Source organism: Elephantulus edwardii, unplaced genomic scaffold, assembly GCF_000299155.1.
Source record: "Elephantulus edwardii isolate Elephantulus edwardi_28Jun2011 unplaced genomic scaffold, EleEdw1.0 scaffold00113, whole genome shotgun sequence".
In the NCBI taxonomy this organism is placed as follows: Eukaryota; Metazoa; Chordata; class Mammalia; order Macroscelidea; family Macroscelididae; genus Elephantulus; species Elephantulus edwardii.
In genome coordinates, this window is record NW_006399863.1 from 2,571,951 (window position 1) to 2,590,039 (window position 18,089).

The 18,089-nt window shown below is 43.4% G+C and overlaps 1 protein-coding gene across 7 annotated transcripts in view; it reads right to left on the reverse strand.

The window, feature by feature from the left end:
- Window positions 1–18,089, reverse strand: part of PXK (PX domain containing serine/threonine kinase) — a 110,285-nt gene that overhangs the window by 91,836 nt on the left and 360 nt on the right. The window lies entirely within an intron of this gene.

The window sequence follows — 18,089 nt, forward strand, 5'->3', positions numbered from 1 at the left end:
TTTCTATCATTGTACATATGCTGTGAAGGGAGTAAAATCAATTAATTCTTCTATTTTTGTCAGCATTGGTAAAACACTGGTTAGAGTTGTAACTGATTTCAGTTACAAATGGTTTCAGCTGACCCCTCCCAAAAGCTTTCAGAGGCAGCTAATCACATGGGAGGAGACTGTCCCTCTCTCTTGAAGCAGCTGGTGGATTTGAACCGTGGTGCTGGAGAAGAGTATTGAATGTACCATGGACTGCCAAGAAAACAAACAGATTCATCCTAGAGAGGGTTACACCAAACTACTCCTTGGAGGCAAGGATTCTGGGGCTCCGTCTGACATACTTTGGATATGTAAGAAGGGACGGGTCCTTGGAGAGGGACATCATGCGTGGGAGGGTGGAGGGACAGCGCAGGAGGGAAAGACCCTCTATGAGGTGGATTCATTCAGTGACTGGGGTAATCGGGATGGGTGTGTCAGAGGCAATGCGATTGGCACAGGATAGAGCAGGGTTTAGGGCTGTTGTTCATAGGGTCGCTATGAGTTGCAAACTACTTGACAGCACACAACAACAACCACCACCAACACCTTTAGGTTGGGACTGCAACTCCTGATCCACGAAGTCACCAGAGCTCCCGTGGTGGGAGAGAAGCTTGAAAGCATTGTGGTGAATTCAAGCTGGAAGAGTCTGTGGTTTTAATCATCTACGGTAGAATTGACCATCATCATTAGGGAGAGTGGAGAGATGAACACACATAAAATATTTCCGTGTTCTTGGAAGAGACTAATTTCAGTTTCAAGACCAACCATCCAAGTGATGGTGCCTTGGAAGAAAGTCTTGGCAATGTGACAGCTGAGTCGACCCCTTGGGGCGCCATTCTACTCTCAGCACATGAGGTCATCATGAATCAAACTCAATCCATGACTACAGGTTAGGCTCTAGCTCTGCTGACACCTAAGCAACACTGCCCACATTAACAGCTGTGTTTATGGGGCTCTTACTCAAAGCTCTGAGGGAGGTGTCACTGTGTCCCTTCATCCCTTCACAATAAGATCCTCAAGGTTCCCAGACGGTAAATGCTTCAACAATGACATCCCATTTGTAGGTGCTGAAAAGGGACTCATGAGGCCAACTGGGGAATATAGCTTTCTCACAGCCTGTGGCTTCAGGAAGAAAGTTTGTAAATCACATACTCTCTGGTTTTGATAAACATGGGTCAGCAGTGCAGCCAGGACCAGATCATGGAGCCAGGAAGAAAGTGACCCTCTCACAAGGCGGAGAGTGAGGGGCAGAGTAAGTGGAGAGCTCGGGCCTGCGTGATAGGAGTTAACCTTCACAGAGCTCTCAGAAGGCAGCCCCGCCAGAATCTATCTAGCATGTCTGTGCTTTCCTATCCCCTCCTACTACAGCATGTGAACTGCTAACACCTGCATGAAAACAAGGTACGACACAGAAGTCAAACATTTCCTCTCCACAGTGTTAAATAAGCCTCACCGTGAGATTCGGGGAACCACTGTAGAAACAAAAAGATCTCTTCCAATATAAAAATTGTACAGAAGCATGCATACAGCTGAGAGTAAAGGAGCCCTGGTTGTTCAATGCTTATGCTCTCAGCAGCTAACCGAAAGGTTCGTATTTTAACTCACCAGGAGCTTTGCATAAAAGATATGTCAATCAGCTCTCATAAAGGTTACCACCTAGAGAACTCTATGGCCAGTTCTAGAGAATTCTATGGACCAGATCTAGAGAACTCCATGGGCTGCTTCTAGAGAACTCTGTGAGCTAATTCTAGAGAATTCTATGGGCTGGCCCAGATCTACGTGGTCACATGGCTCACCTGATAACAGCAGCACCAAAGTGGATACCAGGCTCCTGGGGCTCTCAACAATTTGTTCAATATCAATAAATATCCACAACCTATAAACTCAGGATGAGATACCCTGGAGCATGGTCTGGTTCCCTGGATTGGGGGGACCCTAATTCTCCTTCTGTGAGGCCTAGGTTGCAGGAGGTATTGAGCAGGTACCTCATATATAAGGTATCATTGCTACCTCAGCCCTGATATCAGCTCAGGTTTGGATGACTCCCAGCTCGTGTCTCTCTTTCACTCAAAGTCCACTGGTCTCATGCAAACTGTCACTGGCACTCCCAGCCACATGGTCTGGAGTAAATGACTTAACCTCTCTGTGTATTGTTTCCTTCAATTTGAGGGGTGGAGGCACAATTTTTTTTTAATTAATTTTAAAAAAATAAATAGTTGTGAGGAACAAATGAAAACCTAGCATGGCAATTTCTTAGAAAGCTAAATACACTTACTGTTTTGTTTACCCAACAATTTCATTCCTAGCCATTTACTCAGGAGGAATAAATACTTATCTACATTAACACTTGTACTCAAATATTTAGAGCAGCTCTATTCATAATGGCCTCTAACTGGGAATAACACAACTTCCGCCAGCTGGTGAAAGGATAACAAACTGTGGTAAACCCATGGACCTAGATAGTGGAATGCAGCTGTTGTTTTTTGTGCTGTTGAGTCAGAACTGACCCATAGGTGATCCTCTGGTCTGTTTCTAGAGGCAGTAAGTCACACAGTTAAGTAAGAGATTGCCTATCTTTTTCCTACAAAGCAGCTGGTGAATCCAAACCTCATGGCTTGAGGATTGTAGTGCAGCTTCTTACCACAGGCCACCGGAAATCCCTAGACAGTGAAATACTACTCAGCAATAAAAGAAACATGGGACAACATGGAGGAACTTCAAATGTTTATGTTAAGTGAAAGAAACAGACACAAAGGACTATGTACTGTAAGGTTCCATTTATATACAATATTCTAGAAAAGATGCAACTTCGACGACAGCAGACAGGCACTGTCTGGGGTACTAACTGCCCTGGAGTACTAAGGAAACACTTGGAGTGATTAAAACGTCACACAATGGTTACATGGGGTCATGCATTTGCTAAAACTTAACAGATTACATACTTGCAGTAGGTGAATTTCAACAACCAAAAGGTGGAAGAGACCAAATGTCCATCAAGGAACGAATGAATAAAGAAATGGATGAGGTATTTTTTTAGTGAGATATTATTTAAATACAAAAAGTAATTGATATACACTACAATAGTGGAACTACTTCTAAAACATTACACAAAGTGAAAACAGCCAAAAACAAAAGATCACATATGGCGTGATACCATCTATATGAAATATTCAGAACAGAAATCAACACAGATAGAAAGCAGATTTGTGGTGAGGATGGGATAGATGGATGGAAGAAAAGGGAGAAGCTGCTTAATGGGTAAGAAGTTTTACTTTGGGGATAAATAATGAACACTGCATTGAAATAGATGAAGGAAAGAGGTGTCTACAGGAAATAGATGACTGGCCGTTACTTGTATGACAACAGTCCAGAAGAAGAGGTGCATAGCAAAGTGGACTAGGGGTGGGGAGAGGGAGGAAGCTGTACAATAATGAAAGAATCTTTTTAAAGAGAAAAGCTAACTGGTGCTGCAGGGGGTGGGGAGGAAAACGTGCAACAATGAATGCATGGAAATCCATCTGCAAACTTTAATTAAAATATCAATTTTAAAAAAATTTTTTAAAAAGAGGTTTTACTTTGAAGTGAAGGAAATACTTAGAAGTAAAAAGAGGGGTAATGGACAACACTGTGAATGTACTAAATGCCACTGAATTCTTTAAAATGGTTATTTTTATGTTACTTAAGTGTCACCTCAATTCTTTTCCAATTGGTGAGTTTTCTTCTATTTCAACAAAGCTGACCAAAGGGAGAAACTATGCTGCAGAGGGTCAAGAATATCAAGAACACAAAGATTCTCACCACTGGACCAATTAGCAGCATCAGGATGGATGGTGAAGAGATTGAGATTGTTCACAGCTTTAGTCAGCTTGGCTCCACAGTCAACACTCTTCGCACCAGCAGCCAGGAAATTAAAAGAATATTTTGATGGGAAAGTCTGCTGTTAGGGACCTCTCCAAAGTACTGAAGAGCAATGGTGTCTCTTTAGAGACTATGGTGTGTCTGATACAGGCCATGGTCTTTGCAATCACTTACTATGCATCAGAGAGTTGGACAATGACTAGGGAGGATAGAAGGAGAATTGATGCCTTTGAGCTGTGATGTTGGAGAAGAGTATTGAGGGTACCATGGACTGCTAAGAAAACAAAACAGATTCATCCTGGAAAGTGTTAAACCGGGCTGCTCCTTGGAGGCAAGGATTCTGAGGCTTCGTCTGACATACTTTGGTCATGTTGTGAGGAGAGATCAGTCCTTGGAGAAGGACATCATGCTTGTTAGGGTGGAGGGACAGCGCAGGAGGGGAAGGCCCTCTATGAGCTGGATTGATTCAGTGACTAGGGTAATTGGGTTGGGTGTGTCAGAGACAGTGAGACTGGCACAGGACAGAGCAGAGATTTGGGCTGTTGTACACAGGGTTGCTATGAGTCGCTCCTTACACGCGTGTTTAATCAGGGAGCTCCACCCCACTCTCAGTCCGCATTGGGTAGCCAACCATTAACGCATTTGACACATTCGTGTCACAGGGTTCAGCCTCACAGCAACCACAAGAGACCGCGGGACGGCAACTTGTACACTAGGGCTATACGACCGAGAGGAATGTCACCACATTGCACATTAGAAAACCAATATAAAGTACTCTGCACATGGTCTGATACACAGTAAGTGCTCAAGAAGTGGTCGTGGTTAGTTACCATGGCGAGTAACTCTACCTTTTCAGTACTAATCATAACTGCATTCCCTTTACAGACCCAATTCCTACAGACGTAATACTTCAAAATGTCCTTCACTTCAGATGTCAAATAATAAGTTAATTAGTAACAATAATTTTATTAATAAAATATTTTCTTAATAATAAATACATTTTATTAATAATGTTCAAATGCGTTTCTTAAAAACTTAATTTCATAAATTTTAAACTAATAATAAAATAATTTTAAAATAAATCATTGTAATAAAATACTTTAAATTTTTTTTTTAAATTCATAAAAACATCTCCAGAGAGAGTTTTTATAATTCAACATTACTATGAAAGTGGCCTGCTAATATAATAAAATTGGAGGAGGGAGGGAAGGGCAGAGAACACTATTCTAGAACATTTTCTCTGAAATGGTGACTCCTCTGAGGAAGACCCTCAGATCAGATGGACATGGTGGCTGCAGCAATGGACTGAGTGTGTCAGACCTGATGAGGAAGATGCAGAATAGGACACAGTTCAGATATGTTGTTCTTAGGGTCACTCTGAGTGGTACTCAACTCAGTGGCACCTAACAACAACAACAGTTCCCTAAACCTCTAGCCAGCGACCTCCACCACACACACCCCGTGACAGTTCCTGGCCAGACTCCTACCCTATCCCTCCACACCTTCCTTCAATTGTGGTCTGCGTGTCTGCCACCTCTATTAGAATATGTATTCCTCACTTCCTATGTTTTAACTTTTTAATCTAAATGCACAGCACAGTGGCATAGAGATCTCCATTAACACTTTTCAGTGTTCTAAACATCTTGAAAGTTTTCTAATATGCACACCCATGTTTATCGCGGCTTTGTTCATAATAGCAAAGAGTTGGAAACAACCTAAGTGCCCATAAACAAACGAATAGATAGAGAAGCTCTGGTATATTCACATAATGGAATTCGATGCTGCACTGAAAAACAAAGAATTTATGAAATATTATACAAAATGGATGACCCTGGAGGACATTATGCTGAGGGAAATATCTCAGCACAAAAGGACAAATATTGCATAGTGCCACAGTTGTGAAATGGTACTGACAACAGGGTTGAGGGGAGTCTGAGAAAGAGGGAATAAATAATGTATGCTGAAAAACAAGTTTTCTAAAGCACAGAAACTGCACGCTCTGTGTGGTGAGTCGCGTCTAGTCTGATAGCGCACTAGTCTGACTACTGGTGCACACCTACTGTTGTCGCCGCTGTCAAGCTGACTACGACTCACAGTGATCCCCACTTGCCGTACACTGTGCCATCCCCTCATCTCTGATTCGCCCAAGCCCACTGTTACGGTCACCATGTCCATCCACCTCCCTGAGGGTCTTCCTCTTTCTGAGCCTCCACCTTGGGCTCCATGGAACTGGAGTGCATTCTGCAGGAAGCAGAGTGCCCTGGTGATGCACTTGCTTAAGCTGTTCTCCATGAACCCAAAATTCAGTGGTTTCAAGGCACAGCTTTACCCAGGAAAGAGATGTGATGATCTGCTTCCACAGATGACATCCCAGAAACCCTATGTGGCATTTTGACTTTGTCACATAGTGTCACTGTCAGTTGAAACTGACTGGACAGCAATTAGCAACCACCACTGGAAGCAAAGTTCTCAAGCTATCAGCTATCCCTACTCCCTCATGGAGGGGATCAGCATGGCCACTTGGCCAGGGAAGTAGAGCCGAGGATGTAATGTTTTCTTTTTCACTCCACTGCCAGTCTAATGCTTGTGTACTGATCCTGGCTCCCCTCTGGTGATGACTGAAGGCTGAGGAGAGGAGCTAAAATGGGCACATGCTAAAGACCAGGACAAGCCGACTCTGGCCTGCTCAGGCCTGAGCCCCAGGAAAGCGCAGGCTGTGGCTGTGACTGTCAGCAGGCAGCCCAGCCAGGAGCCCCAGTGCTGCACTCCCCACGTGTGACCCTCAGAGGATGTCATCCGGAGCAAAAAGGGAAGAAGACAGACAAACAGAGCTGTTCTTTAAGATGTCCTTGGCCATTTTTGCCATTTCTGCTTGCTGGTGAGTTGTCACTGCTGTCAGTGAGACATTTAAACAAGCATATTTTCTTCCTCCAGTGTCTACAAAAGGGAAGGGTGGTGGTGGTGTGTGCCGTCGAGTCAGAACTGACTCACAGACCCTCCAGTGGGTTTTCAGAGGCTGTAAATTGCATGGGAGGAGACTACCTATCTTACTCCCATGCAACAGCTGGTGGATTTGAACCATCTGCCTTTGGATTGACATCACAACTCTCTATCCAGTAGGTTACCAGAGGCTGTGGGCTAATTCTCTGGATAATGTGAAGGTAATAAGAAAAGTGTGAGACTTACTATAAGCTGGCTCTCTTCTGAACACTCCTATCAACTCAGTTCATCCTCACAGCACCCGAAGGAAAGTATTCTTACCATTCTCACATTATGGGTGAAGATACTGAACCTGAGGAGATGAGGCGCCTGGTCCACGGTCATTCTTCATTATCCCTCTCCTTGAGTCATTATTTTCCCTTGTGTACCATCGAGTCAGATCTGACTGGCACAGGAGGAAATTGCTCCTCCTTCTCCAGCAGAGGATCTGGTGGATTCGAACCGCACGCCTTCGAGACTGCAGTGCAGCTTGCCACTAAGCCCCCAGAGCTCCCTATCCTCAAGTCATTTTAAGTCTCAGCTGTGTGGGAGGGGAAAATACAAGTAGAAAACAGTGTAACAAGAAATAAGAGGTATGTAACCAACTCAATTAACGTTTGTACACTAATGTTCATTGTAACAATACTCATAGTAGTTAAAAGGTAGAGATATCCAAGCATTCATTGAGATGAACGGATAACCAAAAGGAGATACATACATACAAGGATATATTCCTTAGCCATAAAGAGAAGCACGCAGGGAAAGGAGAACCATAGGAAGTTATCAGAAAAAGTGTTGCTATAATGAAACATCATACACTACAATTCATTCATACACATTTTGTTTTATGACAATTGGGATGTCATAAAACAAAATGTATTGACTGAGTGAAAAACCAATTTGCTCTGTAAACTTTCACTTAAGTTACAATAAAAAGTTTTCTTAAAAGAGAAATGAAGTTCTGGTACATGCTACCACATGGATGAACCTTGAAAATACTACACTGTGAAATAAACCAGACATGAAAGGATTCCACTTATAAAAGGTCCCTAAGTATAGTGACACGAAGCTGCCCTCTAGGATTGAGATTTGTCTCTCAGGGTTTCTTTGCAGAAGCAGACTGCTACATCTTCTGTCAGTGAAAGGGCTGGCTGGTGGACGGGAACTGCTGGCCTGAGGATTAGCAGCTGAACCCCAAAACTGCTCTATAAAGCACCCAGAATAACCAAATTAATTGAGACAGATAGTAGAAAAAGGCTACCAGAGACTGGCTGTTGTTGTCATTATGTGTTTGAGTGGGAATCAACTCAGAGTTGACCCGCTAGTAGAGTTTCAGGTTGTAAATCACATGGAGGAGAATGCTTATCTTTCTCTCTCAGAGCTGCTAGTGCCTTTGGGTTAACAGCACAACTCCTCCCCACTAGGCCACCAGAGTTCCTTCCCAGGGACTGGAGGGAGTGGGTTACATGGAGTTATTGTTTAATAGCAGAGAATTTTAGTTTGGGATGATAAGAAAGATCTGGAAACAGATCATTGTGATGTGATAAACACTGAAAACATAACACAATGATAGACTAATAAAATAGCTAAGATGATATATCTTTTTTTTTTAGATGATATGTCTTATGTTATACATACTTTACCATATTTTTAAAGTGATGTTAGTACTAGAGGAAACTAAAACTAGATAGAGACACTGGAAACTCTTCAAACTCTTTACTATTTTTGCAAAATCTTTTTTGGTAAATTAAAAATTATTCTGAAATGAAGTTTTGTTTTTAAAGTTTCTTTTTTAGAAAGTTCTCTCAATACTTGCACCTTTGGGACAAACAAAGCTCTGTAGAAATCTTACAGGAAGGAAAATGAGAACCAACAATGTAGGTAAGAAGGGCGCATGGGAGAAGTTTCCTGAGTTGCACCTCCAGTAACTCCATTCCTTTAAATAACAAATTCACTTACACAACAACTGTTCCCTGAAGGCCAGGGACTGTGCTGGTTTGCCCCTTACCATCTACAGGGTGCACCCTCCAAGCACACAGCCAGCTCTCCATCCTCTGAGACCCCCAGCTCAGGTTCTGCTCACCACTGCACCCCTTGAGCTGACCACAGGGCCCAGCAGAGCAGCACTCAGGAGGAGCTGTGATGTAATGAGTATAGCTGTTTGTGAATGCAGGGACCCCACAGGAGCCCCAGGACTGCAGTGAGCACCCAGCCAACGCCCAGGCTTTGGTGGTCACCCACTGCTGCTGTGCTGGGTGGTCCTTCTAACCCCAGACATCTAGGGTGAGCAGGCCCACTCCCAGCTTCGGTGCCCTCACTTCGGCATAACTACCATAGAGTTCCAGCCCAGCTACCACCTGTCCCCCAGCAAGGTCAGTTCAAAGGAAAGGCTGGGAGGAATAATGAGGAACAATGGTGCTCTACCTGTTCCCTTCTTCGTGTGGTTCTTGGACCTGGTTTAGATCCCAGATTCTCCCACACACACATTCCATTCCTTCCCTCCTACTCTCAACACATATACACATGTGTGCATCTGACCTCTGGTTCTTTGGACTTGAACCTGTCATACTGCCTGGCCATCTTGGATTCATCAGTCTCTGCAACCAACACTCTGCCCTCGGACCTGCTAAAAGAGTGAGGCACTGTTGAGTAAGCCATCTGTGAACGAATGTACGCATACCTGCAGGAAATAGGCAAACTGTGGCCCAAGGCAATTTTTTCACACTATGAGAGCTAAGAGCTCAGGCGGCCTCGTCCACAGAGAACTCTCTGTTCACCCAAAGCTATGCTTCTCTGGTGATTCGAATACATCAGCTGGATCCTCAGTAAAAAACAGTCAAACTCTTCCAGTGGGATCTGTTGTTACAAACTGTGGAGCTGGAACCATCCCATTGCTGCCCCTCTAGCAGGTTTTCAGATTCAGTAAATCACATGGGAGGAGACTGCCCCTCTTCCTCCCATGGAGCAGCGGGTGGATTCCAACTGTGTAACTCCTGGCTGGCAGCGCAGCTCCTAACCACCAGGCCACCAGAGGTCCCTAGAGTGATTTTGAGAGTCCCTGAAAACCATTAGGAAGGTCAGCTATGATGGGTTCTGACTCAACCAAAAAAAAAAAAAAGAGAGAACAACAAATTTGTAAAGTCTTTCTACATTGAAATAGATATTATTAGTTACATCATCACTAGTAACTGAGTGGAAACCTTTTAAATTTTTCTTTCCCTTTAATTACTATTTCATTCTTTATAAAAAGTTACTGATACAGGTTCACAAATACTAATTACAACAATGTTGCATCTAGAACACCAGAAAATTTGACAAAATCAAAGGCCATAAAAACATCACCAGTAAGAGAGCTCTGGTGGCCTAATGGCAAGAAGCTGCACTGCAATCCCGAAAGTGTGAGGTTTGAATCCACCAGATGCTCTGCTGGAGAAGGAGGGGCAATCTCCTCCTGTGCCAGTCGAATCAGACTGGATAGTACACAACAAAGGAAAAAAAACACAAAAACACCAAACACCACCAATTACGAAAATGTGCTTTTAGCACACACAGATATTGTAACTGCATATAAATGACAGCTCTGACCTGAGCAAATTAGAAGGTTTAAAACATAAATTAGCATAGAATTGTAGCCTTGTAGGTATATTGATACACGCAAGCTGGGCTTATAAAAGATATTTTTGTTGTTGTTTTCTTTTAATCATCCCTATACAATGTGCCCTGTAACATCAATTACAATTGTTCAATGCCCTTTATCACATCTCCTCCAATTGTCACCATACCTGCCAGTCCCTTCACTCCCTCTGCTCCTTCACCAATCTCTGCTGCCCTAACATTGTCCCCTTCTTCCTGCCCCTTCTCCATTTCCTCATTCCTCTTTCAATGACTATACAAGTCCTATTCCGAGTTGTTAATTGCAATATCCACATTGTCTATTGACAGTGTTCATTGTGTATTCTGTTTCTGCTTCCCCTGTCCCCCCATCCTCCTCCTATTTTCACAGTAATGGGCTTATATAGTATTTGTCCTTCTGTGGCTAAGTTATTTCACTCAGTCCTCTGGACTCCGGACTCTAATCCATGCTATGGAGTGCTTTACAAGCTCTCCACTGTCTTTTAACACGTCATAGTATTCCATTGTTCCTATCCATTCACTTGTCGATGGGCATCTGGGCTGTTTCCATCTTCTTACTCTTGTGAACAACGCTGCAATATACATAGTGCACATGTATCTGTTCGTGTCTCAGCTCTGATTTCCTTGGGGTACATTCCCAGTAGTGGAGGAGCAGGGTCAAATGAGATTTCTATTTTCACCTTTTTGAGGAAATATCAGGTGGCCTCCTAGAGTGGCTGTACCATTTTACATTCCCACCAGTGGTGCAAGAGAGTTCAAATCTCTGTGCACGGTTGTCAATATTTAATGTTTACTGTTCCAGGACTATCTTTATTTAAAAAAAGAACAGATTTCTACTGAAACACTGAACATTTTAGTTATTTTGGTGTCATTCCTTCTCAGTGTCACCTAGTCTGACCCAACAACACTTTGTATCTCCCTAATGTCACCACTGTGCCTTTTTGTAGTTGTTGTTAAGTGTTACGGAGTCAAGTGCAACTCCTAGCGACCCTATGAACAACTGATCTGAACCCTGCCCTATCCTGTGCTATCCTCACCATTGCTGACACACTCAAGCCCACGGTGCCCATCACTGTGCCCATCCTGGCTGAGGATCTTTCTCTCCTTCACCAACTCTCCATCTGTCCATGACTGACGTCCCTCTCCAAGGAACAGCCACTCCAGCAACATGAGCAAAGTATGCAAGGTGAAGCTTTATCATTCTTGCCACAAAGGAGCACCCTTTCTGCTCCCTCTGAAGACACCTGTTTGCTCTTTTCGCAGTCCAGGGAATGTTCAGTGCTCCCCTCCGACACCACAGTTCAAAGGCATAAATTCTTCTATCATCTTTATTAACTGTCCAGCTCTGAGACCCATGACAAGTGACTGAAAACATCATGGTCTGAATCAGGTGCATCTTATGCCTAAAATTGGAGAATAAAAAGGGAAGAACTTCCTTATTATTTCTCAAGCTGAAAGAAAATAAATTCAAGCTTCAATACTTAAGAGATGCATGGGGAAAGTCTTGAATCTAAGAAACATCAAAAGAAGATAAAGGGAATACACTGTTTTTTGCCAATGCCCTCAGAGCAGCTTCCCCTTGAGCAGTTTGAACTCTCCCAGTGAAAACTTGGAAGAAAGACCTGGACATTTGCTTTCATAAAGATTATAACCAAGAGAGAACTAACTCAGTCCTGTAAGGACAAATACTGTATAAAACCATTATTGTATAATGAGTATGAGGATCCAAAGGGGAGGAGGGTGGAAGAAGAGGGGTGAGGATGGGTGGCAGTGGAGGGGGTATTAATCATAGGGTTACACAATTTGATGGGTGGATAGGGGTGATGGAAATGGGAAAGATTCTGTGTGAAAACAATGTATCCGAACTTTGTATATCAGTATATTTTAAAAAAAAATTACAGCCAAGAAGGGCCCATGGAGCAGAGTTCTCCCTGCCACATGGGTCACCAAGAGTTGGAAGTGACTTGACAGGTTTGTTTGTTTGCTGGTGGCCGTGGTGTGCACCAACAAGAAGGCCTTCTGTATCACTGACAGCGTTATGGACAACTGCCTGCTATTTTTCCTCCTTCATGATAACCACCTAAGCACTCAAGTTCTAAGAGTGTTCACACTCTGCTTCCAAGAAATCTACAACATAAAGAAGAGCTTTATTTCTTGTCACAGAGAAGCCACCCTGAGTCACTACTTGTCTTACAGCTTAAAACAATTTGCCTCAAATAAACTCATTTAGATCCTTCATTAATAATCACCATCTATATTTCAACAAATCTCAAAACCACACTCCACACAGATGCTCTGTACACATGGCTGACTGCTTCCACTGCTTTCTTTGGGAGCAGGGAACAGAACTATCTTTCCGTGTGAGATACCTGTCAGACCCATAACTCCATTTTCAACTACAATAATAACTAGAGTAACTACAGCTAGGTTCTCACTTATACTTCTACTATGAAGAGAACACTCGTGTGGTAATTCTTCAGAGAGATGACATATAAGGATTATGTGCCACCAGAACCCCAAAATAGGCTGTAAATAATTCAATTGGCTTCTCCAGTAGGAAGAGAATATTTGCAACTCTGAAGTTAGTTGCTTTGGACATGTTATAAGGACGGGCCAGTCCTGGAGAAGGACAACACACTTGGTGAGTAGAGGGTGAGAGGCAAAATCCTGAGACCTCAGTGGGACGGACTAACATGGTGGCTGGAACAATGATGCTGAGGATGGTATAGGACCAGCAGTGTCGTCACACTGCTAAAGACGGTGCTGGAACCCACCACTGACACCGAAGAGCAGCAACACAAGCCTCTGGCTCAGGGCCTTCCGACAGCACCCTAAAGTGTGTTTCCTGAAGTCAATGTGCCCCATAAAAAAAATAAGCAGAAAGTCACTCAAGCCACACCGCCCTTTCTGCCAAATGCTCATTAGCATGGTCCTTTCTGTACCTCGTGCTCCCGGCTTCTCTTTGCCACCTGTATTTCCCAAGGTAGATTTACCAGTTTTCAAAGACAAATGGAGAAAAATGGATTACTAAGTAGAATATAAAAACAACCGCCACTATTATCTTATTCTAATGCGTACAAGTGCTGTAAGCTTTCACATAGTCTGTGTTGTTGTTGTTGTTGTTGTTGTTGTTGTTATCTTGGAGTCAGAACCAACCCCTAGCTCACCCTCCAGCAGGTTTTCAGAGGCTGTTAAGTTGCCTGGGAGGAAACTGCTCAGTCTATGCCAACATCTTCAACTTTAAAAATATTCATCAATAGAGAAATGCAGCAATGAATGAATGGAAATCCAAATTCTCTGTAAATGTTCATTAAAATTATTTTTTAAAAAATTTTTTAAAAAGTTCAGGGAAGAAGAAGAAAAAAAATATTCATCAAATTTGGAATTCTATAGAAAACCTCCAAATAGCATCACCAAAAGTAGCTCAGATACTGATGATGAACACTAATTTACTTAGAATTCTCAGATCTGGAAGTAGTGGTGTCTCTAATTTGATGAAGAGGCTTAAATGTAAAAAACCAAACCACAAAAAGAACTCCAAAAACATTTGTGTTATGACAGGCTCCCTTGTATACATACACCTGGGAAGACTCAAGACCACAGAGTAAGGCCATACCATTGTCACCGAGTTCATTCTGGCTTAAGCTGACGATTCTGGCTCAAGGTGAGATTGCAGCTCAAGGTGAATCATGTGTGTCTGAGAAGAGCTTTGCTTTCAATGGTTGATTTTTCAGAAGAGGGTTGCCGGGCCTTTCTTCCAGAGCAATGGAAATTTTCTAGCCTTTCAATTGGCAGCCAAGCACATCAACAGTTTGTATCACTCAAGGACTCTGTTAGAACAAAAGGCCCAGGAGGAGTTGGCCTTCCACTCGTCCACTCCGCATCTGTAGCATATGCATGCACAGAGCAGGCACCGAATACATTTTTGTTGAGTGAGGAAGTGCTGCTGATTTGATAAACCATGCAAGAATACAGTCTCCAAAACTAAAGTTCAAGGAGATTTCACTTTTCAAAGAGAAGAGTGTTCTGGGGGAGTTGGGTGGGGAGGGCAAGGAGAAAAGTATAACAATGAGTGGATATCCAAAGTCTCTGTAATCCCAGAGGTGCACAGTTCAAATCCACCAGATGCTCTGCCAGGGAAGGAGGGGCAATCTCCTCCTGTACCAGTCAGATCTGATTTAAAAAAAAAACAAACAAACCAAAGTCTCTGTAAATTTTCATTAAAATTAACAATAATAATTTTTTTTCTTTTTTTGTTGTTTTTTGGGTAATAAAAATTTTTTTAAAACAGTTCAAGGAGAGATAAATTTTCAGGTAAGATCTTCACATGTAATATTATCCTTTCCACAAGTTATGCCTCGAATAGCACTGAAATTCTCTTTTTCTTTCACAAGAACAAAATGCACCAATTGCAGGGCAAGTGGGACCTGATCCAGGTTAACATCACAGAAGAATATCTTAAAAGGAAAAAAAGCCCTGAGATTTAAAAAAAAAAAAAGCGATCACACTGCTGTGCACCAGCCAGCAAAAAATTGGATATGCACATTTGATAACAACCCTCTGCAAAACAGGCCATTTCCTCTGGTTTCTTTTTCAACTAGCTAAGCATTTTTTTTTTTTAAGTTTATTGACTTGGAAAGTTTTCCCTTTCATGTAACCACGAGTCTTTATTTCCCTTGTCTTCTTTTTCAGTCCTTCCAAACATCTGACCTCTCACCTGGGTGACTTTTATCAGAACTTCTCTTGTTTGGAAAATTCCCTCCTTTCAATTCCATGTCAAAAGCATCCAACCCCTAAAAACTTGTCTTCTCTGATTTTAAGGAAGCTCCTCTTCCTTTTGGCAGAGGCCAAGTGGAAGTCAGTGTGCCCCATAAAAAATGAGCAGAAAGTCATTCAAGTGGTGCCACTCTTTCTGCCGAATGCTCATCAGAATGGTCCTTTCTGTACCCTGTGCTCCCACCTTCTGTCTGCCACCTGTATTTCCCAAGGTGGATTAATCAGCCACAGAACTTTTTCCCTCCCAAGCCCAACATCATAAATCATCTCTAACCTGACATTCTGTTTCTCAAAGCTAACAAGCTTCGATAAATAAAAGGAACTCTGGATAGACATGCATTTTCTTGTCATCAAAATCCTTCCATGTGTTTAACCCTTTGCATACATCTCAAGGGCTGAATCAAGGAAGGAAGGGATGCATTTTACACACTTGATAAAGATGATATTCTTTGACTTTAGGAAGCAGGAAGCACAAGCAATAATTATTCTCATTTACATATGATGAAATTGCATCAAAAAGGTTAAGTGGCCAATGCCTTGTGGCTAGGTGTCGCTCCAACCTGTGTAGGCAGATTCTACCTTTCAAACACAAGGTTGTCTCCTATCTCTAGTCTCCTTTTGTTTCTGTTTGGCTGCCAAGAAGCAACTTTCAAGGGATCCAGTATTTCCAAGGGAAGGCAGACCTCTGACCTTTGGGGCATATTCTCCCCCTGCCACCGTTTCTATTCCACTGCTAACAAGCTGGAAAAGCCATCTTCTCCCTTCGCAATAGGAAATAATGCCTTCCTCTTGTGTAAAGCACCCTTAACAACTACTCCTTTCCAAAATGATTTCCAAGAGTTCCTGTTTTCGAGGGACTTACTCACAAGACACCCACAGTCCAAAAAGTTTGCATCAGCATATGATTTTCTCAATAAAGTTCAGGGCTGATGCAATGTTTCTTAGCCTCGAACTTTACAGAGGAAAAAACGGATGAACACAGAGCAGTTGAAAAATTATGCAACATGATGCCACATTTTCAGTCCAGCACATCTGTCTCCTTGGGTCTCCTGTGAGTCACTGCCTTCATGTTCCTATCATTATAGGAACTGCCACATCCCACCCTAAGTCATTTTATTTTTAAGGAAAAAAACTGCAACAAAATAGACTGCTGTTAGGACTTTCACCACCTCGTAGAAACGGATGAGGCACTGTCCCCTTTAAAGTAGCAGCCAAGATGCTATCCAAACAGAAAAGGAGGCTGGTAAGGGTGCTTGCTATTAACAACAAACACATAGGAGGCCGGGACCCAAAGCTAAGTAAGAAGCTTCCCTTCTATCATGGCCTGGTGGGAAGGGAAGGAAAAGAATCATAGAAGAAACTGATCAAGGTTGCAGTGCAGGTCAGCACATGGCCTGAGGCAGTGGCCAGCAAGGGAGACCTCCTAGGAGTGACCTGTGCAAAAGAAGAATCTACTCCTTTGCTTTCAGTACAAAATAAACCTAAAACATTCAAATCCACTCCCCAAAGGGTTAAAGTCTTTACTGCCAATTGTCAAGTCTACTTTCATAGTGGAATTGTCACAAATCCTGTCCTATACAACACCTTCTCATTCATGTCTCGGCAGAATACGATTCAATGAAATAAGTGCACTTTAAGAAAGCATCATCATTCTCCTATCTGGAAATGAACACTTTGAACAATCCAAACCCTACAAAGCCGGCCACAGGAACAGAATATACTGAGCTCAAAACAAAACAAAACAAAACAAACCACTTTAATGTTACAGAATGAAAGGTCTCTTTTTAAATCAGCAGGTCAACTTGAACAAAAAGAGAAACAGAAAGCTATTGTAGGGCTGTTGCCTTCAAATCACACGAGCACAAAACACGCTGGAATAGTAAACAAACATGCTTCTGAGCTCTGGAATAATCCGGCAAACTGACAACACATTACATCCTAAGGAATATCTCTCCCCTCATTCATTATTGCCCAAAGTCGCCACTGGCTCACAGCTCTAGTTTCCACCTCCTGTTTAGTTTATTGCTTGTAAATGATAATGCATAGAGCATCTACTGAAAATAAAATAGGTACAGGAAAATGAAAACATCTAAGATTTTAAGTCTCATAAAATAAGGGGCAGTAAAAGCAACCGAAAGGAATTCTGCTTGTGCTATTCTATTCATGCTACTTCAGTGGATTTAAAACTCAGATGAAAGCGCCACTGCTCCACCACCCAGGTTCCAGGAAGGAAGCTCGACGGGGCACCTGCCTCAGCAGGACCCCAAGGGCCCCCCTCATCAAGTCGCCTGCCTCATCCAACCAGCTGACCCAGAAATAGGATGCAGACCTTGGCCATGCTCGCCCTGCTGCTCCAACAGGAGGCTCTAAAGTCACACTTCCATTTGGCCCCGGCACACCCTCGTCCCCAGCTCTGAGACACCCAGCTGCAAGGAGGAGGGAGAGACTCAACTGCCCCAGAGAGAAGGCTGGAGACGGGCAGAAGTGGACGAGGGGATCCGGAGCGCGCTCTTTACTACTGCCCCGGCCTGGGGTGGCCCGGGGTGGCCTAGGATGGCCCGGGGTGGCCCAGGATGGCCGGGGATGGCCCGGGGACCCAGCGCCTCTCCACACTCAGTCCCCGGAGGCTCGGCTCTGGCTTAGCGCACTCCCAGCCCTCGGGGCAGCGCCCCCTAGCCTCGGCCCCGGGACCCTGCTCCTCTCTCGGTCCCGGGGACCCCACGGGACCCCACTCCAGCCCGGGGTGCTGCAGTCCCCTCTTCGTCCCCCCATCCCAGACCTCAGCGCTCGCCGGGGCCCCGGGAGCCCTGATCCAG